This window comes from Budorcas taxicolor, chromosome 9 (genome assembly GCF_023091745.1).
Source record: "Budorcas taxicolor isolate Tak-1 chromosome 9, Takin1.1, whole genome shotgun sequence".
NCBI classification, from domain to species: Eukaryota; Metazoa; Chordata; class Mammalia; order Artiodactyla; family Bovidae; genus Budorcas; species Budorcas taxicolor.
This window is the reverse complement of record NC_068918.1, coordinates 73935926-73961931: the sequence shown is the minus strand read 5'-3', so window position 1 is coordinate 73961931 and position 26006 is coordinate 73935926.

The following is a 26006-nucleotide window of genomic DNA, read 5'->3' as shown; positions in this document are numbered from 1 at the left end:
AAAAAGACATTTTTTTTTTTTTAGTATTAAGTTCTTAATTTTTTTAATTTTAAAATCTTTAATTCTTACATGTGTTCCCAAACATGAACCCCCCTCCCACCTCCCTCCCCATAACATCTCTCAAAAAGACATTTTTTTGGTATGTTGGGTGTAGACGTGAGCAGCCACAGGAGTTGTGACCATGGGGAGGATTTTCACCATTCAGGATTCAGACATGGAGTCTGATTCACATGTGTGATTGAGGTGAAATAGACATAAAGTTAATAGGACAGGACGAAAGTCTAAACTGAGAGAAAAATCACTCCCTCAAATTAAAGGAAATATCAAAAAAATTATGAATACAAAAATGAGTGATGAGAACGGATAAGTTATTGCCTTGAGTTGCACTTAGAGTCAAATTATATTGGAGCCTCATCTAGCACATCCATCTTACAGTTCTTTTCTGGGAGGGTTATTCTTTTTCTGGCATTTATGAATGTACCATGCTATGAAAAAAACACACTTACTGTAGAGAAGTTTAGCCTCCGAGCCTAACTCAGGACTCCATTTTTTAAAAGCTATAAAATGAGAGAAAAGTGACAGACCAACTGCCTGGAATGATGAAGGGTCAAAGCATTTGTGAGATTGCCAATTTTAGAAACATATTCTATGGCAGGAGATGCAAAAGTGTGTTTTTCCATGTGAATCATAGCGGTACCATTTTATAGACTACCTCAGGATTTGCTACCATTGAAAACCAGGATGGTAACATGAGCTTGAAACGCTAAGTAGGAGCCAGCTAAAGGGAAAGGCAAATTGAAATAAGTGAAGAGCAACTAAGACCTCTGGGAAATCTTATCTAAACTCTTGGCTGCACACCCACTCTCACAGGCTCCCTAAGCTTTGTCGGCAATGCCAGCCTGGACTTAGCATTGCCTCAGGCGCTGTGCAGCCTGCTTGGCTAAGAGAGATTTCAGACATTAGAAGAAGAGGTTCAGTTCCTCAACAGAGGGAATTTTTATATCCTCCAAATATCCTGCAGGAACAATTTTTATAGATTTTGTTTTTGTTTTTTGTTTTCCTTTTACCATTCTTTTCACAAAATGCACTTACTCTGGAAATAGAATAATGGTAAGAAAAAGAATGAATAAATCAATTTATATTTCCTACAACCCCTTAGCATAAATCAGCTTCATAGCATTGCTAGTTTGCCTATTTTTTTTTTTTTAACAAATCACCTGTATTTTACTAACGAGAATAAAAGCACATCCTGTAATGCTCTATGCTTGTGTATAAAAGCATTCCAAATCATCTTGCATGAGGAAATATGGGATAACTTACTTGAAAATAGGAATACCTTTGTCCAGGCTAAAGGCTTTTTTCAATGATTCAGTGGATGTTGGAAATGTGATCTCTGGTTCCTCTGCCTTTTCTAAAACCAGCTTGAACATCTGGAAGTTCACAGTTCACGCATTGCTGAAGCCTGGCTTGGAGAATTTTGAGAATTACTTTACTAGGGTGTGAGATGAGTGCAATTGTGCAGTAGTTTGAGCATTCTTTGGCATTGCCTTTTTTGGGGATTGGAATGAAAACTGACCTTCTCCAGTCCTGTGGCCACTGCTGAGTTTTCCAAATTTGCTGGCATATTGAGTGCAGCACTTTCACAGCATCATCTTCCAGGATTTGAAATAGCTCAACTAAATTCCATCACTTCCACTAGCTTTCTTCATAGTCATGCTTTCTAAGGCCCCCTTGACTTCACATTCCAGGATGCCTGGCTCTAGTTGAGTGATCACATCATTGTGATTATCTGGGTTATGAAGATCTCTTTTGTACAGTTCTTCTGTGTATTCTTGCCACCTCTTCTGAATATCTTCTGCTTCTGTTAGGTCCATACCATTTCTGTCCTTTATCAAGACCATCTTGATTAAAAAAAAAAACCAAAAAACAGAACAAGAGAGTTCCAGAAAAACATCTATTTCTGCTTTATTGACTATTCCAAAGCCTTTGATTGTGTGGATCACAATAAACTGTGGACAATTCTGAAAGAGATGGGAATACCAGACCACCTGACCTGCCTCTTGAGAAACCTATATGCAAGTCAGGAAGCAACAGTTAGAACTGGACATGGAACAACAGACTGGTTCCAAATAGGAAAAGGAGTATGTCAAGGCTGTTTATTGTCACCCTGCTTATTTAACTTCTATGCAGAGTGCATCATAAGAAATGCTGGGCTGGAAGAAACACAAGCTGAAATCAAGATTGCCGGGAGAAATATCAATCACCTCAGATATGCAGATGACACCACCCTTATGGCAGAAAGTGAAGAGGAACTAAAAAGCCTCTTGATGGAATGAAAGAGGAGAGTGAAAAAGTTGGCTTAAAGCTCAACATTCAGAAAACGAAGATCATGGCATCTGGTCCCATCACTTCATGGGAAATAGATGTGGAAACAGCAGAAACAGTGTCAGACTTCATTTTTGGGGGCTCCAAAATCACTGTGGATGGTGATTGCAGCCATGAAATTAAAAGACGCTTACTCCTTGGAAGAAAAGTTATGACCAACCTAGATAGCATATTCAAAAGCAGAGACATTACTTTGCCAACAAAGGTCCATCCAGTCAAGGCTATAGTTTTTCCAGTGGTCATGTATGGATGTGCGAGTTGGACTATGAAGAAAGCTGAGCGCCGAAGAATTGATGCTTTTGAACTGTGGTGTTGGAGAAGACTCTTGAGAGTCCCTTGGACCGCAAGGAGATCCAACCAGTCCATTCTAAAGGAGATCAGTCCTGGGTGTTCATTGGAAGGACTGATGCTGAAGCTAAAACTCCAATACATTGGCCACCTCATGCGAAGAGTTGACTCACTGGAAAAGACTCTGATACTGGGAGGGATTGGGGGCAGGAGGAGAAGGGGACGACAGAGGATGAGATGGCTGGATGGCATCACCGACTCAATGGACATGAGTTTGAGTAAACTCCGGGAGATGGTGATGAACAGGGAGGCCTGGTGTGCTGCGATTCATGGGGTCGCAGAGTCGGACACGACTGAGAAACTGAACTGAACTGAACTGAACTGAACTGAGTAGCTGAGGCTAAAGGCATGTCATGTGCAAACTCTTCCTGTAGAGGCAATGCTCGACTGACTCATCTCCCATAATTCCCATCCTTCAGGCTTCCTACCACCCCTGTATTTATCTGCTCGGTTTTTAATTCCTTCAAGTCATTAGCACTACTATGGCTCAATGTGGGCTGTTTATATAATCCTTTATGAAACAAAAGCTGGGCTAGTAGTGGTAGAGTTTCATAAGAAAAAGCATTGAAAAAAATGCCAAATTGTAGAACTGGAAGTCATCTAAATAGTTCCAAGGATCGCACATTAATATCTTCACATGTGTTGGAAAATTGACTTCATTTTGTGCCAATAACAAATCTACATTATCGACAACAATGACCATAGGTCTTCAGAATGATGGGCTGTGTTCACGGAGGATATTGTGTCCTAGAATCATGCTTCCACATGGGGAGAAAATAGTAACTCCTGAGGGGTCTCTAAACTGGGAGTTTTAGACTACTCCTTCTGTTGGCAATGACTGATGAGCTTCCTCCCTGAATGTGATACCAAGTTTTGCAGCTGAGAGTGGGTCATGATGGCACCGACTAGAGGGTACAGAGCAAGGTGAAACCAAAATGCGTGTTCTGGAGTAAGGCAAGCCTTAGAAACGAGTCAACTCAGTTCAGTTCAGTCGCTCAGTCATGCCTGACTCTTTGCGACCCCATGAATCGCAGCACACCAGGCCTCTGTGTCCATCACCAACACCCAGAGTTCACCCAAACTCACGTCCATCAAGTTGGTGATGCCATCCAGCCATCTCATCCTTTGTCGTCCCCTTCTCCTCCTGCCCCCAATCCCTCCCAGCATCAGAGTCTTTTCCAATGAGGCAGCTCCTCACATCAGGTGGCCAAAGTACTGGAGTTTCAGCTTTAGCATCAGTCCTTCCAAAGAACACCCAGGACTGATTTCCTTTAGGATGGACTGGTTGGATCTCCTTGCAGTCCAAGGGACTCTCAAGAGTCTTCTCCAACACCACATTTCAAAAGCATCAATTCTTTGGGCGCTCAGCTTTCTTCACAGTCCAACTCTCACATCCATACATGACTACTGGAAAAACCATAGCCTTGACTAGAAGGGCCTTTCTAGTCAGGTCTAAAAAAAGTTGAAGGACAAGAAAGGGAACCAAATCAACAGGTTTGCAGTTTGAGTCAGAGAAGTGTGAACAATTGGGTTTGGAGCCTGAGGATTTTCCTGAGCAACAGAACCCAGGGCTGTAGTTCTCTGCAGAGTGTCTGTGGCAGAGCTGGTGGGAGGCAGAAGAGCTATTATGAGCTGTGAGAGGTTCAGTCATGAACAGAGTAGTTATAATCATCTCAGTGCATTTTTAGAATGAGATAAGATAATGTACATGACAGCACTTTGGAAAGTGTGTGTCATTATTATTGTCATTATTATCATCTTCATAAAGCTCAGAACATCTAATACATTTGCCTGATGGAAAAGAATGAAAAAAGAAAAAAAAGAATCTGATTCTTTACCCAATAACTTAGATGCTAAATATCAGGCATGGATATAATTGAAAGTAAAGTGATGTCATTAATGTGTGTGTGCTGAGTTGCTAAGTAGTGTCTGACTCTTTGTGACCCCATGGGCTGTAGCCTGCCAGACTCTCCTGTCCATGAGATTTCCTAGGCAAGAATACTGGAGTGGGTTGCCATTTTCTCCTCCAGGGGATCTTCCTGATACAGGGATTGAAACCATGTCTTTTGTGTCTCTGGAGTAGCAGGCAGATTCGTAACCACTAGCACCATTTGGGAACCTTCATTAACGTGCAAAAATCTAAATTTAAAATGTATTTCATGAACAATTTAGGGAAAATTTATGTTAGTGGTAGAAAGCTAAGGCAGGTACATCTGTGGATCTAACACGTTAAAAAATGTCAAACTAAAAAAAAATAAAATTCAAGAAAAGGGGATTTCCATGACAGTCCATGCTTCCAATGAGAGCGAGGGGCATGGATTTGATCCTTCATCATAGAGCTAAGATGTCACAAGCTGTGGGGCTAAAAAAAAAACAAAAAACAACAAACAGTGTAAAATAGGTAGTCCATCCGTGAATGATGTGGGAAGACTTCACATATCAGAAGAGATTTTAGAATTTGAAAACTTTTTAGTCCAAAATTTTATGGTCCAAATGAAAACCTGCACATTTTCAGATCAGATATTTTAACACAATGAGTAATCTCTATTTTTTTTTTTTTTTTGATATATTTTGTCCTGACTAATGAAAGTGAAACTCCTTAAGGGTAGACCTTAAAGTTTCCTGATCTTGCATACTGTCAGAAAAGCATTAAGTACACTGTAAGTATTTAGTGAGTACTTGTTGATTATGGCTGAAGTAGCAGTGTAGTCAGAGCAAGGCCCAGTTTTGACTAAGAACGTAGTCCCAGTGCAGTGAACGAGCAGAGTAACTAGGAAACAGGAAACTAAACAGGACACAGGAAAAAAAAAAGTGAACAAAATGAGACCTTTGAAAAGTGGCTTAAAAAATAATCTTTTAGACCCGAAGAAAGCCACCATGAACTTTCTACAGTGAAAGAAAAAACAATACGCTGAAAGAACAGAGACAGGGATGATTAGTGGACTGAGGAAAGGGTAGGGTATTTTCAATGGTAGGAGATCCAGCGAGGGGAAATCATAGGATGGACAAGGGCTTGAGGAGGAAAGTACTGTGTAGAGGAATTTGACATCCAAATTGAACTTGAAAATCAAAAGACAGAGTAGACGAGAGAGTGAAGCGTGATATTTGTGTATCAGGATGTTAAAGCAGGACTCTTTGCCTCAGTTTTGTTTGAAGCCCCAAAGGAGGGCAACACTGAGGTGCTAAACACTGCTTTCATATTTCAAAGTATGGTGATAGATCCGTTGTGCAGGAATTATGAGGGGAATAAAAGACAAGTCAACAAATCTAGTGGTAGATAAGGGGTTGGTATTACAAAGAGGTGGGCCCAGTTTTGGAGAATAACTCCTTCAGAAGTAGCTACTCCAGTGTTGTGACAGTCTTTGTGCTCCCCAACCCCTCTTCCCCTCATCGCTACAAGGAGTCAGGGGAGGAATGTATTTGTGCTTTCTCCCCACGTCAAGCAGAGACAGATGAGCTTCAAGAAAGCCACTTGGAAAGCTTGACTTGGAAATCCAGAGCTGGTGAACTTCAGAGACTGGTACCAGACTCACACCCAAAACAACCGAAAGGCAAGATGGTGGCTGGCCAGCTGCCCAGCACAGCAGAGCAGAATGGGCCGCAGTGGGAGTGGCTATACTTGTGCTCAAGGTAGAAATGTGGGGAGAGCTGGAGTTATTTTGATCCTGCCTAAGAGGCTCACCTAGAGGAGTAATAGGACTCTAGATGCATCCAGCCCAGACAGCATCGGTGGCATATCGTGGTCTTACCCATCAAGTAAACCTTTCCTGGCTTCCCCAGTCCTCTCTCCTACTCAATCCATTTCTAAGGAGAAAGGAGTGGCTATCTAGAGGAAGATGAGGGAGGAGAAGTATAAGGAAGGGAAGTGGAGAGGGGGCTGCCTAACAACCCACCACCCCTCCCTTTTCCCATCCCAGGAGAAGAAAATAAGTGAGTCAGCCTAGTAGTAAGAAGCCTTTCATCTAAAAAAAATAACTTGCTTTTTCATGGCCCTAATGCTTTTAACTATGGCCAATGGGTAAAAGGTGAAGGAGCAATCTTTTGTCTGTATATAAGGAGACAAAATTCACTTTTAAAAATTGAAATTAAAAAAATTCAATTTCAAAATTCAATTTTTAAAAAATTTAATATATCTGACATACAGCATTTTGTAAACTTAAGGTATATGACATGCTAATTTGATATATATAGATTATCATTGCAGCAATATTTAGCACGTTTGTCATATTACATAATTATTCCTTCTTTTTAGTGAATGAGCTAGTTAAGTTTTAGTCTCTTAGCAAGTAGAAGAAGGAAAATGGCAACCCACTCCAGTATTCTTGAATCCCATGGACAGAGGAGACTGGCAGGCTACAGTCCATGAGGTCGCAAGAGTTGGACATGACTTAGTGACTAAACCACTGACCACCAAGTTTGATGATTATAGTACAATGTTGTTTTCTGTATTCATTATACTGTGCTTTAAATGTTTGCAGTTTATTTTCTAGTTTTTTGAGAAACATCAATCTTATTCCCATGTCCCACATCCCCTTGTATCCACCATTTTACTCTTTGTTTCTGTAAGTTTAATTTTTTAGATTCCACACTTGAGTGATATCACACAGTACTTGCCTTTCTCTGACTTATCTCATTTAGCATAATGTGCTTGCTGCTGCTGCTGCTGCTATTAAGTCTCTTCAGTCGTGTCAGACTCCGTGCGACCCCATGAGGTTCCACAAATGGCAGTAGGCTATCCTCTTTCCTCATGGCTAAATAAAATTCCATTGTGTGTGTGTGTGTGTGTGTGTGTGTGTGTGTATACACACACAGACACATATTTTTCTTAACAGAACACCAAACTTCAGCATCAGAATTTGCTAAATTTCATCTCATGCGGAGTTCCTAGATCATAGTAAGAGCATATTTCCAGAGTGTTTGCAGGATCTTCCTAATCTGTTTACAGTTAAGATTCTATGAGCAAAATTCCTAAGATTTTGTTCCTGCCTTTCTTCAAGTACTAGATTTAACTTTACAGGGCATGGTGGTGATTTCAAACTGTATAATAAAATTTTAAGTCTTCATTATATAAAGTTGTCATAAACCTTTATTGGCTCTCATGAATACTTCTGAAAATAATTTGGCCTGCTCTTGGTTAGAAATCATGCTCTGAAATATAGCCAGTGGCTAAGTCTTTACACAAAGTTTTCTCCTTTATTTCCAAGTTCCCCTCCAGAAATTCTCTGTATTTAGTGACATCATTTCATTGCAACTGATCCAGTATAGTGACCTTCAAAATGAATTATTTATCCCCCATGCACTGCATTGTTCTTACGCTATTCCCTTGGTACAGTCACTGTGGATTTCACCTACCTTAGTATGATAGAAAATTGATAAGACATAAAGAGCAAACCTTGGTATTGGTTACCATATTTAAGTTACCAAAGAAGCCTATTGTCTGCCAAGCTGGAAGCAACTGATAGAGTAACGTTAGGGTTCAAGAAGCCACCCCAGGGGAGCCAAGCAGCAGAGGACCCTGCTTGCCTTCCTTCCTTCTGTTTCCTTAGCAACAGTCACAGGTAACTCTCAAGCCTATTGTGAAAACACATTTCCCTGCATCCTATAACCATGACAAGTACAACTGGATGCTCATTTATTTAACATGACAGTTCCGATGGAAGTTATACCTTTCTCCCTATTGATAAGGCAATGGAGTGGATGGGAAATGAACAAGCCTCAATCAACTTATTGACTTCTTCAGTAAATCTATTCTGAGTTCTGATTATGTGTTGAGCACAGTTCTGGGTTCCATGAGAAAGGCAAAATAGAAATCAGACACAATCCTCTATATGTTAAAATAATCTAAACAAGGGGCCAAAATCAAGATCAGTATTCAGGAATAACGCTAAACGTTACCGGAATTCAGTAAAACAGAAAAATGAACTTAGTTTTATCTTCAGAATCAGCTGACATGATAGGTATATGATTCAGCCACTCTCATTTTTTTACTCCCGTGAATAAACTTGCATTTGATTCAACAAGACTTTGACTCAAACTAGTGACTCACAGAAATTGGTAAAGTTAACAAACACTTATTGTTTTTAATCCACTAAGTTCTGAGTTGATTTAAATAATAAGTAGAAAAATAATAGTATATAACTTACCTCCCAACCGCATTGCAAGCTCCTTCAGCATAGAATATTTGTTTGAATTCTTAAAATCCAGGCAGTTATTTAGATAACGTTCAACACTACAGCAAAATTAGATACTGCATATGGGATTAGAGAAAGGAACCATCATTTATTGAATGCTTACTAAGGGACTTTCATATGCATGAGCTTTATGTGCATTGAAATGGCTACATACATAGATATAGAACAAGATGTTCTCTAAAAACATAAAATGTTGCACCCAAGCTGCAAAGTTATGAAGTAAATTTTTGCCTTTCTTTTATCATCATTCCCCAGACATAGTTTTTTTAAAGTGAGATTATGTATGTGAAAGCATCTAATAAGCTATAAAGTGTTCCATAGACATAAGGCATCATGGCTTACATAAGTTTATTTATCCTATCAAGTTTAAGGATTTTAATACTTCTACTCTGGTGCTTGTTTTGCCTTTCTAAGACTAGAATTAGACATGTCACTGTGATACAAATGCCTCTGACTTTCTGAAAACCAGTGAAAGGATAGAAGAAAGAAATGGGGTGGTTCTGGTACTGTTTTATTTCTTTGGTTATTACATACCCAGCAAATATTTGTGAACAAAATTGCAACAGTCAAGGTTTCCTTCTCTGAAGGAAAGAGTTGGCCCACTTACATGGGTAACTGAGGACAGTTTAACAGGGTTAAGAGAAATGAGAGGAAGACACAGAAGAGGTAATGGAACTCACTAAGAATGATTGCAGGAAAAGGCCTTCCAGCAACTGTGGCCTTTGGTCGAAAACAGCCAAGTGGTCTCAGCCTATCAGGGAGGGACCATAGGGAGGCATTTCTCAGGATTCATCCTCCCAGTACATTTTTCTCTCCTGCCCGTGCTCCACACTGGCTGAATGCAAACCATTGCCAGAGAGTAGGGCAGTCAGCTGGGATAATGCAGTTTATACTGATCAGCTGCTTGGAGTACAGAGCAGACTGGAGAAGAGTAGAGAATCAACTGAGGATGAACAATAGAAAATTTCCAACACAAAATGTAGCACTTTTTATATAATGGCAAAATAACCCCATTGATGAATGGTAGGCACAGAAAGCAGAGATTTATTTCAAGGGACAGATAGATAGTAGGGCTCCTATCAGGCAGGGTCTCAGAGTTGAGATAATAGGATAAGTAAGGGACTATGTCTCAAAAAGCATGAGCTCCAGGAGGTAAGTTAATCATGAAAAAGGGCTTAACGTTCCAAAGGGAATATTAAATACATAGCTATCTTAATGTCACTGCCCTTTAAATTGGTTACATACAATTTCTGAGCTACTTAGGTATATAAATATTCGACCTACCCAGATGATGTTGAAAAAATCACCTACAAGCTTCAGTCAAACTGACAGTTTTCTGTGTTCATTTATAAAGTCTTGACTTGATGGCAACTTTTTAGAATAATTTTAATAGTAATAATCCATGCCTGACATGAATAAAAGTTCACATTTTCATAACAAACATAACTAAAACATCTTTCCTATTTAAACTATAAAATTTATGCAATGCTAGTAAAGTCAAATAATTTTTAGACACATAACTTGGAAAAATCTGCTAAATGGCATTTTAGTTTAATTCATGCAATACTTTTACAATTTTAAATTGTGATAATCGTTAGTTATAAGAAAGCTAGTAATTTTCTCGTATTTTGCATAGGTATGCAGAACTTGCAGTACGTATGCATTTATGCTGTAGCCATTTTTTTATTTGCTCTCATTATGTCACTGTGATATGATAAGCCTATAAAACATTCCTAATTATGTGGCTGATTTTAGAGACACTTCCAGGGTTATATAATCTCTGACAGGAGTCTCTTAGTTGCCTGCTCACAGATCATATTTTTCCTAAGACAGGTACTTTGCTTAATTTAGTGTAAATGCCTGAGATTGCCCAAATTAGGGCAAATGTTTTAAATAATTTTAGTGCATGTCAGTTGTCTCAATGTACCTTGGCCAGATTTGTGAACAGTTTCATTGGAAATAAATCTCAAATTTCTTTATCTGTATGTGTGCGTGCCTGCTGTGTTGCTTCAGTGGTTTCCAACTTTTTGTGACCCTTCGGATAAGAACCCGCCAGCCTCCTCTGTCCATTGGATTCTCTAGGCAAGAATACTGGAGCAAGTTGCCATGCCTTCCTCCAGGAGATCTTCCCAACCCAAGGATCAAACTCGTGTCTCTTAGTTTCCTGTATTGGCAGGCGGATTCTTTACCACTAATATCACCTGGGAAGCCCTTATCATCTGTATAGCAGTTTTTGTTTTTCAGGTCTGGGAAACTTAACTGTTCCAGACAATGGCTAATAAAATATAACCCTGGGTTCAGCCATGAATTTTGTTGTCAGAATCAGCACACTTGGCATTGCCACTGGGCATGACTCTGCTTTCCCAACATTCAGCCAGCTCCTTCCCAACTGAGCTTCTAATCAAGTCCCCATTTCTTCCTTTGGAAAAATCATTACTTCTTCTAGACCAGTAGTTTTCAAGCTTGAGGGTCCAGTAGAATCATATAAAGGACTTGTTAAAACACATCTATACTGTAAAGTTTCAGATTCAGTAAGTCTCGAATGTGGCCCAATAATTTGCATGTCTGATAATCTCCCAAGAGAGGTTAGTGCTGTTGGTGAGGGATTTTCACTTTGGGAAACAGGACTGCAAGGAGATCCAACCAGTCCATCCTGAAGGAGATCAGCCCTGGGATTTCTTTGGAAGGAATGATGCTAAAGCTGAAACTCCAGTACTTTGGCCACCTCATGTGAAGAGTTGACTCACTGGAAAAGACTCTGATGCTGGGAGGGATTGGGGGCAGAAGGAGAAGGGGATGACAGAGGATGAGATGGCTGGATGGCATCACTGACTCGATGTATGTGAGTTTGAGTGAACCAGGAGTTGGTGATGGACAGGGAGACCTGGCGTGCTGCAATTCATGGGGTCACAAAGAGTCGGACATGACTGAGTGACTGAACTGAACTGAACTGAATATCATTTATCCCTGGTAAACATTTTTTCCCTAAATCAATACTGGCCTAAGATATCTGTTATTCCTCCTGTTTCTGAGATACTCAATTTCCATAGAAAATCCACTGTCTCTAATGCAGTATCATTCAGTTCAGTTCAGTTCAGTTCAGTCACTCAGTCGTGTCCAACTCTTTGTGACCCCATGAATTGCAGCACACCGGTCCTCCCTGTCCATCACCAACTCCCAGAGTTCACCCAAACTCACGTCCATCAAGTTAGTGATGCCATCCAGCCATCTCATCCTCTGTCGTCCCCTTCTCCTCCTGCCCCCAACCCCTCCCAGCATCAGAGTCTTTTCCAGTGAGTCAACTCTTCACATGAGGTGGCCAAAGTACTGGAGTTTCAGCTTTAGCATCATTCCTTCCAAAGAAATCTCAGGGCTGATCTCCTTCAGAATGGACTGGTTGGATATCCTTACAGTCCAAGGGACTCTCAAGAGTCTTCTCTAACATCACAGTTCAAAAGCATCAATTCTTCGGCGCTCAGCCTTCTTCGCAGTCCAACTCTCTCATCCATACATGACCACAGGAAAAACCATAGCCTTGACTAGGCGGACCTTAGTCGGCAAAGTAATGTCTCTGCTTTTGAATATGCTATCTAGGTTGGTTATAACTTTTCTTCCAAGGAGTAAGCATCTTTTAATTTCATGGCTGCAATCACCATCTGCAGTGATTTTTGGAGCCCCCCAAAATAAAGTCTGACACTGTTTCCACTGTTTTCCCATCTATTTCCCATGAAATAGATCATTACTGATGCTGTATTCACACCACCTGTCCAGCTATTCCATCTTATCTGACATTTTGTGTGTGTGCATGCTTAGTCACTTTGCAACCTCATAGACTGTAGCCTGCCAAGCTCCTTTGTCCATGGAATTTTCTAGGCAAGAGTACTGGAGTGTGTCATTTCCTCCTCCATGGGATCTTCCTGATCCAGGGATTGAAACAGCATCTCTTGCATCTCCTGCAATGACAGGTGGATTCTTTACCACTGCACCACCTGGGAAGCCCCATCTGACATTTTGGTAGCTACCATTAGAAGAAGGAATTTCAGGAACTTTTCTGGTGATCCAGTGGTTAAGACTCTGTGCTTCTATTGTAGGGAGCACAGGTACAATACCTGGTCAGGGAACTAAGATCCAGGGAAGGAAGTTCCAGTCAGATAACCAGCACTTCTCAATTATGTGTATGCATTTGATAGGACATTGGAGTGGGTAGCCTATCCCTTCTCCAGAGGATCTTCCTGACCCAGGAATCGAAACAGGGTATCCTGCATTGCAGGTGGCTTCTTTACCAGCTGAGCTTGTGGGGAAGGCCTGATAGGACATTATCAGACAGTATTGCTATTATTATTTTCACATGTAATGGTTGTCTTTTTAAGAGTGGAAATTAAATGACAATGAAAGATCCAATTTCAACAGTGGCACCCTTATTCTGAAGCATCTCCATTAGAATCAATGATCTAGCATTGTATTAAGTCTTGTATATGAAAAGAAAAGGGTTATTTGAGGCTTCTGGTGTATTAGCCCAGATCACTTAGGAATTTTCATGTTCACCTTGCCATGGCTACCTTCCTGTTCTGGAAAAGGATGAAAAACAGTGACTAGTTCATTTTTGAATTAATCAAAATTTTAAAACATCCTTTGGTTGTATCAAAAGCAGCAGCCTTTGGCAGCAACAGCCTTTGGCTTCTGGTTACAAATGTCATTTCAACAGAAAAGAGGCCTGCATTAATAATCTGAAAAAGAAGAAAGAAAATCATTTGCATATTTTCATAATGTTAAAGAAATATAAATGATGTTAAAGGAATATAAACAGAATTTAAATATATAGTGGTTTTTTTGTGTTAAAGAAATATGATGTTAAAGAAATATAAACAGAATGTAAATATACAGCAGTTTAGGTTAAAGAAATATAAACAATTTAAATATACAGTGGTTTCATGTGTTAAAGAAATATGATGTTAAAGAAATATAAACAGAATTTAAATATACAGTGGTTTCATATGTGTGTGTGTGTGTGTGTGTGTGTAGAGGTTTCTCCATTATTAAATATTACTCCTAAGAGTATTTATGGAGAAGGAAATGGCAACCCACTCCAGTGTTCTTGCCTGGAGAATCCCAGGGAAGGGGAGCCTAGTGGGCTGCCGTCTATGGGGTCGCACAGAGTCAGACACGCCTACAGCGACTTAGCAGTAGCAGTAGCAAGACTGTTTAACAAGAGTTGAATGTTCATGGATAGTCAATTTCAAATAACACTAAAGAATAATTAGATTGAAGAAAAGTTGTAAACTGGGTTTAACCACTCATGTAGCTTACAGTAAAATAATTTAATACAAAAAGTGGAGGTATACTAGAAAATAGCTTTTCAAAAATCTCTAGAATAACTATTTCTGACTGGATACAATCTAATCTAGTAGTTCTCCCGCTTGAGTAGAGCCACAAGTTTATAAGTTGACATTAAATTCAACACCTTCTTTTGGAGGTAGACTAGATTAAAATAACAGTCCTGATTCTTATTCTTTAGAATTAAAGAAATAATTTTGCATATTTCTGGTGCTTTATTTTTAAAAATTTAGAAAGGAGAGTTCAAAACTGATTTTGAAAGCACGGTCTACATGAGAGAAAAACTCATGTCTGCAACCCAGGAAGTGCTAAAAGAGCCCTATACGTGGTTCCAGCCATGGTAGGGGACCAGGCCAGCTCATCCAGGAACCTGGTGGGAGACACACCCATCTATGCCTCTAAAGCCATGTTTGCAGACATCAGTCTTAGCTGTGGAACCTACAGTGTCCCTGGGGCTTAGATTCAGGCATACTCAGCTGTGGTCCAGAGTTATTCCTGCCCACACAGGTGCCCATCCAGGCAGCAACCCTTCCCAGGAACATGGTGGGAGTCACTTAGGCCACCCACTTGGTAATAGGCCCACTATCTGAGAACCCAACTGTGGACCCTGAAGTAGATCCATGTCCCAGTGCTACCCCACTGAACAAGGTCCTGGAGGCCATCCCATCTACCAGGCACCAGACAGGATCCTTGCACATCCAACTCCCTGGTAACATGCTCATCAACTGCTAATCACACTGTATATATATATATCCTGCAACAGCCTCATAACTGGCTCTGACCAAACATGACTGTGATTTCAGAGGAAACCTCAAGAAAAATTCTTTGCCTGCTCAAACCAGTCATGTGTGCATGCGTGCTAAGTCACTTCAGTCGTGTCTGACTCTTTGCGATCCTATGGATTATAGCCCACCAAGCTCCTCTGTCCTTGGGATTCTTCAGGCAAGAATACTGGAGTGGGTTGCCACCATGCCCTCCTCCAGGGGATCTTCCAGACCCAAGGATCAAACCGGCGTCTCTTATGTTTCCTGCACAGGCAGGCAGGATATTTACCACTAGTCTGCAAAACACACCTTCCCTGACCAGGAAGTGAACCCAGGCTGAGGCAGTGAAACACTGAATCCTAGCCACTAGACCACTAGGGCACTAGTCTAGTCTGTTAAACTTGAAGTAGAAGCTTGCTCCTTCAAATGTATAGACCCAAAGCAAGGTTACATAAATCGCAAGAAATCAAGCAAATACAACACCACCAGTGAATATTCATAAACCACTAGTAAACGATCCCTCAAAAGTGGAAATCTAAAATTCATCTAACACAGAATTCAAAATAATCATCTTAAAGAAACTAAATGAACTGCAAGAGAACTTGAAGAGTCAACTAAACAAAATCAGGAAAACAGCTCATGAACAAAATGATAAGTTTAATAAAGAAATAGAAGCGATGATAAAGAACCAAAGTAAACCCAGGAGTTGAACTATATAGTGACACAACCAAAAATTCAATAGAGAGTTCAACAACAGCCTGAATCATGTAGAAAAAAAGAATCAGCAAAATCAAAGAGAAGGCATTTGAAATTAGCAAGTTAGAGGAATAGGAATAAAAATAATGAAAAAGAGTGGAGAAAATGTAAATGAGACACCATCAAATGAAAAAAATATATATTGAGTAATAGAAATCCCAGATGGAGAAGAGAGAAATAAAGGGGCAGAAGTTTATTTAAAATAATAATAGCTGAAAACTTCCCAAGTCTTGGAAGAGATTACGGATATCCAGGTACAGGAAGATCAAACTCCAAGCAAGATCAACCCAAAGAAGATCATTCCAGGGCACACTATAATGTTAAAAGCAAGAGATAAGCAAAAAATCTTGAGAGCAACAAGAGAAAAAATGACTCATTCTATATAAGCGAACTCCATCAGGCTATCAGTGTATTTCTCTGCAGAAAACTTTCAGACCAGGAGAGAGTGGAATGACATATTCAAAGTATTGAAAGAAAAACTGCCAAACCAGAAGAGTATAATAGAAAAACTGCCCTTCAGAAGTGAAGGAGAGACAAACAAAAGCTGCGACTTCCCTGATGGTTCAGCAGTAAAGAATCTGCCTGTCAATGCAGAAGATGCAGGTTCAATCCCTGGAGAAGGAAATGGCAACTCCCTCCAGTGTCCTTGCCTGGGAAATCCCGTGGAAAAAGAAGTCTGGCTGGCTACAGTCCATGCGGTCCCAAAAGAGTCAGACATGACTTAGAAACTAAACAACAACAACAAGCAAAAGCCAGGGCAATTTATTACCACAAGAGATGCCTTACAAAAAATCCTGAAAAGAAGTTCTTCAAAATTCCAAAGATATTTTTCATAGAGCAAGTAATTTTAAAATGAATATAGACCACAGTTCAGTTCAGTTCAGTCACTCAGTCGTGTCTGACTCTTTGTGACCCCATGAACCTCAGCACGCCAGGTGTCCCTGTCCATCACCAACACCCAGAGTCCACCCAAACCCATGCCCATCGAGTTGGTGATGCCATCCAACCATCTCATCCTCTGTCATCCCCTTCTCCTTCTGCCCTCAATCTTTCCCAGCATGAGGGTCTTTTCAAATGAGTCAGCTCTTCGCATCAGGTGGCCAAAGTATTGGAGTTTCAGCTTCAACATCACTCCTTTCAAAGAACACCCAAGACTGATCTCCTTTAGGATGGACTGGTTGGATCTCCTTGCAGTCCAAGGGACTCTCAAGAGTCTTTTCCAACACAGTTCGTAAGCATCAATTCTTTGGTGCTCAGCTTTCTCTATAGTTCAACTCTCACATCCATACATGACCACTGGAAAAACCATAACCTTGACTAGACAGACCTTTGTTGACAAATAATGTCTCTGCTTTTTATTATGCTGTCTAGGTTGGTTATAACTTTGCTTCCAAGGAGCAAGCATCTTTAAATTTCATGGACCACATGATAGACCACATGATATCTGATAGACCACAAATAATCCCAAATAGCCAAAGCAATCTTGAGTGAGAATAAAGTTTGAGCATCAATTTTCTGATTTTCTTATACAAAGCTGTAATAGTCAAAACAGCATACGTGCTGCATGCTAAATCACTTCAGTTGTGTCCAACTCTTTGTGACTCTATGGACTGTAGCCTGCCAGGCTTCTCTGTCCATGGGACACTCCAGGCAAAAATACCGCAGTAGATTGCCATTTCCTTCTCCAGGATATCTTCTTGACCAAGGGATCAAACCTGTGTCTTTTTCATCTCCTGAATTGGCAAGTGGGTTCTTAAATGCAGACACATAGACCAACAGAATAGAATAGAGAACTCTGAAATAAAGTCTCAGATAAATGGTCAACTAATTTTTGAGAAAGAGACCTAACAATACTCAATAGGGAAAACCGGATATGCAAAAAAATAAAGTTGAACCCTTATCTTATACTACTCACAAAATTTATCTCAAAATGGATTAAAGACAAGTGTAAGACCTGAAAACCATAAAACTCTTGGAAGAAAACAAAGGGAAAGCTACTCGTCATTGGTCTTTGCAATGAATTTTTGGATATAATAAACAACAAAGCAGAAATAAACAAGTAGAACAACATCAATCTAAAAACCTACACAGCAAAAGAAATAGTGAATACAATGAAGATGCAACCAAAGAATTAGAGAAAAGATTTGAAAGCTGTAGTTCTGATAAGGGGCTACTATCTGCAATATATAATGAACTCAGATCACTCAGTAGCAAAATCCTCCAAACCCAATTAGAAAGTGAGCAGAGGACACGAACCAGCTTTTTTCCAAGAAGACATACAAATGGCCAACGGATATATGAAAAAATGTGTAAAAAACAGCAATCAAACTACAGTACTTCCTCACATTGTTAGAATGGCCATCAACAGAAGAAGACAACAAATATTGGCAAGGATATGAAGAAAAGAAAATTCTTTTGCACTGTTAGTAAGAATGTAAATTGGTATAACCACTATGGAAAACAGCGTGAAGTTTCCTCAAAAAATTAAACTTAGAATTACCGTATGATCTAACTATCCTATTTCTGGCTATATATAAAAAAATAAAATCACTTTCTTGAAGAGATAACCACACTTCCATGTTCATTGCAGTGTTATTCATAATAGCCAAGACATGAAAGCAACCTAAAAGTCCATCAGTGGGTGAATGGATAAAGAAGATATGGTATATATATATATGTACAATGGAGGATTATTCAGGCATAAAAGAAGGAAATCCTACTATTTATGGAAATGAATGGACCTTGAGAGCTTTATGCTATATGGAATCTAAAATATCCAAACTTATAGGAATAGGAAGTAGATAGTGCTAGCCAAGGGCTGGAAGGAGGGTAGAAAATAGGGAGATATTGTTTAAAGGTACAACCCCCTGCTATAAGATGAATGAGTTCTGGGGATCTATATGCAGCATGGGGACTAAAGTTAACAATCCTGTATCATATACTTGAAAGTTGCTAAGGGAGTCAATCTTAACTTTTCTCACCAAAAGAAAAGAAAAAAAAAGTAATGATGTGAGATAATGGATCTGTTAATTAACTTTACTGTTTCAATCATTTCACAATATGTATATACCTTAAACTATTACAATATTATACATCAATTTATCTCAATAAAACTGAAAAATAATTATAAAAAAATTTAAAGGAAAGAAATACAATCTACATAGGACAGTATTTTATCAGAAAAAGCTTATTACAGTCATTTCTGCTTTGGGCATGAATGTCATCTTTTTAAAATTTTGTGTTTAACTCTGTTCTCATTTAATACTGGCATTCAACAGTAGAATGCCTCATCTTAGGGTGAAATTACATTAGTAATTATGTGACGTAACCAGAAGCCACAGCGAGCAGGCAGATATGAAGTTTGAGTCAGGAAAAAAACTTTTGTGATCAGAACATGAGGCATAGAACTGACAATGAGCCACTGTGTGTTTGGCCAAGCACTGAATCAAATTGCACTTCTAAAAGAGGGACGTGATGAGTGGATTTGACTGACTAGACATACAAATTCAAATTCAACATCTTCATAGGTGGTACTGTACTGTAAGCCCAGTTTTTCTAACACTATCAGCAGCTTTTCCATTCACAGCAGCAGCAATCCAATTAAAATGGCCATCAGAGCAGAGCTGATCTGCATTAAGTGGGTTCCATTAATGTCATATTTAATTTAGATGTACGATGTTGAAGGTGCTCATTACTGTCCTCTGCAAATCTTCATTCAGCTTGCAGACATCAAATTTTATAAATTATATTTACATCTTTTATGAAAAATGAAGATCAATTGGCTTGTATTTCAAAACCGCTGTGTTCGGTTTTTATGTCCTTTTAAATCCGTAATAGTCAAATCACCACTCTTAAACCAGTGTTCTGTACTAAGCTTCATGAAGGTGTGAGAAGAGGGGACAATATACTTTAAAACAAAATTCCAAAGCAAATCTCAAACTGCTAGGAGCACTATTTAAACATGTCTTCCAGGAGACAAAGGATTGAATTAGAAATGAATTATTCTATTGGATTTCAAAATTGATAATTTTGAGCCTATTTACCAAAAAATTTACAATCAGGGAATAAGAAACTTTGATGATAACAAACAAACAAAAATTTACTGAGGAGCCTTACTATTGAAATGAGCTGCAGAGAAGCCATGGCAATAACTCAAGTTCTCCTAAGCATCCATTCAGCACATGACTCAAGACTGGTGAGCTTTCATTGATATTTTCCGCTTGTGAAAGTGAGAGTATTAGTCACTCAGTCCTATCTGACTCTTTGTGACCCCATTGACTATAACCCACCAGGCTCTTCTCTCCATGGGATTTTCCAAGCAAGAATACTGGAGTGGGTAGCCATTCCATTCTCCAAGGTATCTTCCTGACCCAGGGATTGAACTTGGGTCTCCTGCATTGCAGGTGAATTCTTTACCCTCTGAGCCCCCAGGGAAACCCATTTTCAGCCTATCCACCCTTATTCTGACCTTCAAAGGCAAAAGTTTTTAGACAAACATATACATATTTAAAAATAGCTGTTTGCATAGAAAAAGAAATAGACATCAAAATTCTCCAAGCCAGTCTTCAACAATAAGTCAACCACAAACTTCAGATGTTCAAATTGGATTTAGAAAAGTCAGAGGAGCCAGAGATCAAATTGCTAACATATGTCGGATCATCAAAAAAGCAAGAGAATTCCAGAAAAACATCTACTTGTGCTTTATTGATTACACCAAAGCCTTTGACTGTGTGTATCATAATGAACTGTGGAAAATTTCTTAAGAGATGGGAATACCAGACCATGTTACCTGTCTCCTGAGAAATTTGTACGCAGGTCAAGAGGCAACAGTTAGAACTAGACAAGGAACAATGGAGTGGTTCCAAACTGGGAAAGGAATACGTGAAGATTGTCTAATGTCACCCTGCTTATTTAACTTATATGCAGAGTACATCATGTGAAATGCTGGGCTGGATAAAGCACAAGCTGAAATCAAGATTGCCGGAAGAAATACCAATAACCTCAGATACGCAGATGATACCACCCTATGGTAGAAAGTGAAGAGGAACTAAAGAGTCTCTTGAGGAAAGTGAAAGAAGAGAGTGAAAAGGTTGGCTTAAAATCCCAACATTCAAAAAACTAAAATCATGGCACCCAGTCCCAATGCTTCATGGCTAATAGAAGGGGAAATAATGGAAACTGACAGACATTATTTTGGGGGGCTCCAAAATCACTGCAGATGGTGACTGCAGCCATGAAATTAAAAGACACTTGCTCCTTGGAAGAAAAACTATAACCAACCTAGACAGCATATTAAAAAGAGACATTACACTGGCAACAAATGTGAGTCTAGTCAAAGCTATGGTTTTTCCAGTGGTCATGTATGTATGTGAGAGTTGGAGTATAAAGAAAGCTGAGCATGGAAGAATTGATGCTTTTGAAATGTGGTGTTGGAGAAAGCTCTTGAGAGTCCCTTGGACTGCAAGGAGATCCAACCGGTCAATCCTGAAGGAAATCAGTCCTGAATATTCATTGGAAGGACTGATGCTGAAGCTGAAATTCCAATAGTTTGGCCACCTGATGCCAAGGATTGGCTCATTGGAAGAGACTCTGATGCCAGGGAAGATTGAAGGCAGGAGGAAAAGGGAACAACAGAGGATGAGATGGTTGAATGGTATCACTGACTCAATGGACATGAGTTTGAGAAAGTTCCTGGAGTTGGTGATGGACAGGGAAGCCTGGTATGCTGCGGTCAATGGAGTCACAAAGAGTCAGACGTGACTGAGTGAATGATGTGAGACAACAATAAGAAAACAAAAATGAAAATATTAAGAATATTTAAAATTAAAAGCTTCTGCACAACAAAGGAAACTATAAGCAAGGTGAAAAGACAGCCTTCAGAATGGGAGAAAATAATAGTAAATGAAGCAACTGACAAACAACTAATCTCAAAAATATACAAGCAACTCCTGAAGCTCAATTCCAGAAAAATAAATGACCCAATCAAAAAATGGGCCAAAGAACTAAATAGACATTTCTCCAAAGAAGACATACAGATGGCTAACAAACACATGAAAAGATGCTCAACATCACTCATTATCAGAGAAATGCAAATCAAGACCACAGTGAGGTACCATTTCACACCAGTCAGAATGGCTGCGATCCAAAAGTCTACAAGCAATAAATGCTGGAGAGGATGTGGAGAAAAAGGGAACCCTCTTACACTGTTGGTGGGAATGCAAACTAGTACAGCCACTATGGAGAACAGTGTGGAGATTCCTTAAAAAACTGGAAATAGAACTGCCTTATGACCCAGCAATCCCACTGCTGGGCATACACACCAAGGAAACCAGAATTGAGAGACACGTGTGCCCCAACATTCATCGCAGCACTGTTTATAATAGCCAGGATATGGAAGCAACCTAGATGTCCATCAGCAGATGAACGGATAAGAAAGCTGTGGTACACATACACAATGGAGTATTACTCAGCTATTAAAAAGAATACATTTGAATCAGTTCTAATGAGGTGGATGAAACTGGAGCCAATTATACAGAGTGAAGTAAGCCAGAAAGAAAAACACCAATACAGTATACTAACACATATATATATGGAATTTAGAAAGATGGTAACGATAACTCTGCAAAAAGGAAAAAAAAAAAAGAATGGGCAAAAGATATGAATAGAAAATCCATGGAAGCAAAAACTCAAATGTCTAAAAACACATGAGAATATGTTGAAATATAGGATTATTCAGAGAAGTACAAATCAAAATAATTTCATAATTACCAGAGTGGCAAACATATAAGTATAATGGTATCAAGTTTGGACAAAATTACAGAGTGTGGGAACCCTGCTGGAAATGTAAACTGATGAAACAGCTCTGGAAAGAAGTTTGGTATTAAAATAGAAAATCCACATTAAAATTTAAATGTCTTTTAAATTGAAGTCTCAATGTTGGGTTGATACTGTAGAAAATAACTCAATATATATATGAGTATAAAATAGATTTATCTCTCCATAACAATTTTTTTCTTTTTGTTTTCTATTTTAATATAAGTTTACACAAACAGAGAAGTTTCAAGAACAAATCGAATAACTCACCCAGATATTCCAAATGTTAAGTCATTTGCCTGTGCTCTCACACTGTTTATCTACACTAAATTATTTTTTTGAATGATTTAAGAAAAAGTGTCAAACATAATGTTCTATCACTTTTTAGATATGTCAGTGTGTTTCCTAAAGAAAAAAACATCCAGTCAGAAACCTGCAGTTGATATTTAGTCACTAAATCATGTTCAATTCTTTGTGATCCCATGGACTGTAGCCCACCAGGCTCTTCTGTCCATGGGATTTCTCAGGAAAGAATACTAGAGTTGGAGTGGATTTCCGTTTCCTTCTCCATTTAACCAGAAAAAAATATATAAATCAGGAAATTAATCTTTATTCCATATTATTACTTACTTTACTGACCTACTGAAATTTTATCAATTGTTCCTTGGTAGCTCAACTGGTAAAGAATCTGCCTGCAATGCAGGAGACCCTGGTTTTATTCCTGAGTCAGAACGTTTCCCTGTTGAAGGGATAGGCTACCCACTCCAGTATTCCTGAGCTTCTGTGGTGACCCAGATGATAAAGAATCAGCCTGCAATGTGGGAGACCTAAGTTCAGTCCTTGGGTTGGGAAGATCCCCTAGATGAGGGCATGGCAAACCACTCCAATATTCTTGCCTGGAGAATTTACATGGACAGAGAAGCCTGGTGGGCTACAGTCCCTGGGGTCACAAAGAGTCGGACACGACTGAGCTTCTAAGCACAGCACAGTCCCAAACTTATCCTTTATAGGATAAAAATTTCCAGCTCAAATATTCCATTCTAATGTCATATCTCATCTTTCTCTTTTATGACATTTGACACCTTTAAAGGGTAATAGGCCCATTAATTTGTGGAAATTCTCTCAGTTTAAATGTATCCAGGTTTACTCACAGTTAGATTCAGTTTATGTGTTTGACAGGAGCACCACAGAAGTGATGCTGTGTTCTCAGTGAATCTATCAACAGGTGTGTGATATCAATTTGTTTCACTACAGTGTCATTTATCTTCATCACTTGGGTAAGAAGGTATTTGCCAGTTTCATCCATTTCCAAATTATCATCTTTCTCTTTGTAATTGAGAAGTAATTTGGAGGGAAATATGTTAAGACAATGTAAATATCCTATTATTCCCTGAACTTTCTCCCACTGTTTTTTTTTTTTTTTTAATATTTATTTATTTGGCTGCATCAGATCTTAGTGGCAGCACCCTGGATGTTCATCACGGCACACAGACTCTGCAGAATGTGGGCACTGCCGCATGTGGGGGCCTTAGTGCCCTGACCATGGATTAAACCTGTGTCCCGTGCATTTCCAGGCTGATTCTTAACTGCTGGACCACCAGGGAAGTCCCATCTCCCACTAGTTTTAGTATCTATTGATAATTCTTGCCTAAAGATATAAGTTTTCTGATGACTGTCATTGGTACTTTTCTAATTTTGCCATTCTTTTCACATGTATTAGTTGGCTTTCTAATGTAGGAAAAGTTTTCCTTCTTTCTCTATTATTTACTCATTAATTGTATTACCATTGACTCACTAAAATAATTCTTATTTTACTCAATGGCTTCCAATCTTTACTATCATTATTTTCTTTGATGCTCAAATTTTCTCAGATTTGGCCACTGAAAACCAGGTCCTGTGTCCTTTTGTACTGACTCCCCTATAATTTAATCACTACCTTATTTTCTGGCACACACACTCAAAATGTTTAGTAGTAAACTAAGAAACCTTAGGTGTTTAAAGCAATGCCACTTAACAAAGTACTTAAGAAGCAATAAAGTTTATTAATGGAGACCTCAGCCCATGAAGTCAAAAGACTTGGGTTTAATTTTTACCTTAATCCTTTCTAATTATATAATGTCAGACAGTTATTAAATTTCTTAAATCTTCATATTAGCTCAGTTTTTCAGGGTAGAATTTAATAAGACCATACATGAAAAAGCCTTTGCATTGTGCCTTACACATGGTAGAATAAAAGTCAAATAAATATATTCTAGACATCAACAAGAGGAGTGACTAGAAATAATATAAATTATTATTCCTCTTTAAAATGATACATTTATATGCAAAAGATTCTTTGCCCTTCTGATCATCAGACCTTAAAATTGAGATCAAAGATCTTGGTAAAGTTAGAGCACATTCAATTAAAAAAATCAGGAAAATAGGATACTTTTAATAAAAAATATATATAAAGATGGGCACAAGTATGTGCATGACAAATACTCCATAAGTAATATTTTCATTTTCCCATTAATGTGTTACTTAAAATTATTTTTGTTGTATTGGGCCTTACATTTTATTCCTTTATCTAATTTCATAGACTTGACTGCTATCAAAAAAGACAAACAAAACAATAACAACAGAAATGTTTTGCTCTATTAAGTCATTGGTACATTATTAAAATATTAATATTATAATGTATATAACATATAATATTCAATATATTAATATATATTCAATATATTAATATATTAAATTATATTAATATATTATATATATTTATATTATATTATATTATAAGGTATATAATATATAATATTCAATATATTAATATATTCAATACATTAATATATATTATATTAATATATTAAATATATTAATATATTATATTTATACATTTATATTATATTATAAGATTAATATTTTAATAATGTACCAATGACTTAATAGAGCAAAAACATTTCTGTTATTGTTTTGTTTGTCTTTTTTGAATGTATATTTGTATATTTAATGTATATAATATATATATTCAGTATATATTAATATAACATATAATACATATTATAATATTAATATATACTATATATAAATATTATAATATTAATATTATAATAATGTACCAATGACTTAATAGAGCAAAAACATTTCTGTTGTTATTGTTTTGTTTGTCTCTTTTGATAGTAGTCAAGTCTATGAGAATAGATAAAGGAATAAAATGTAAGGCCCAATACAACAAAAATAATTTTAAGTAACACATTAATGGGAAAATGAAAACTATTACTTATGGAGTATTTGTCATGCACATACTTGTGCCCTTATTTGTATATATTTTTTATTAAAAATATCCTATTTTCCTGATTTTTTTTAATTGAATGTGTTCTAACTTTACAGTAAGTAACCTACATCCAGGTACTTTTTGTAAAATTGTGAACTTTTT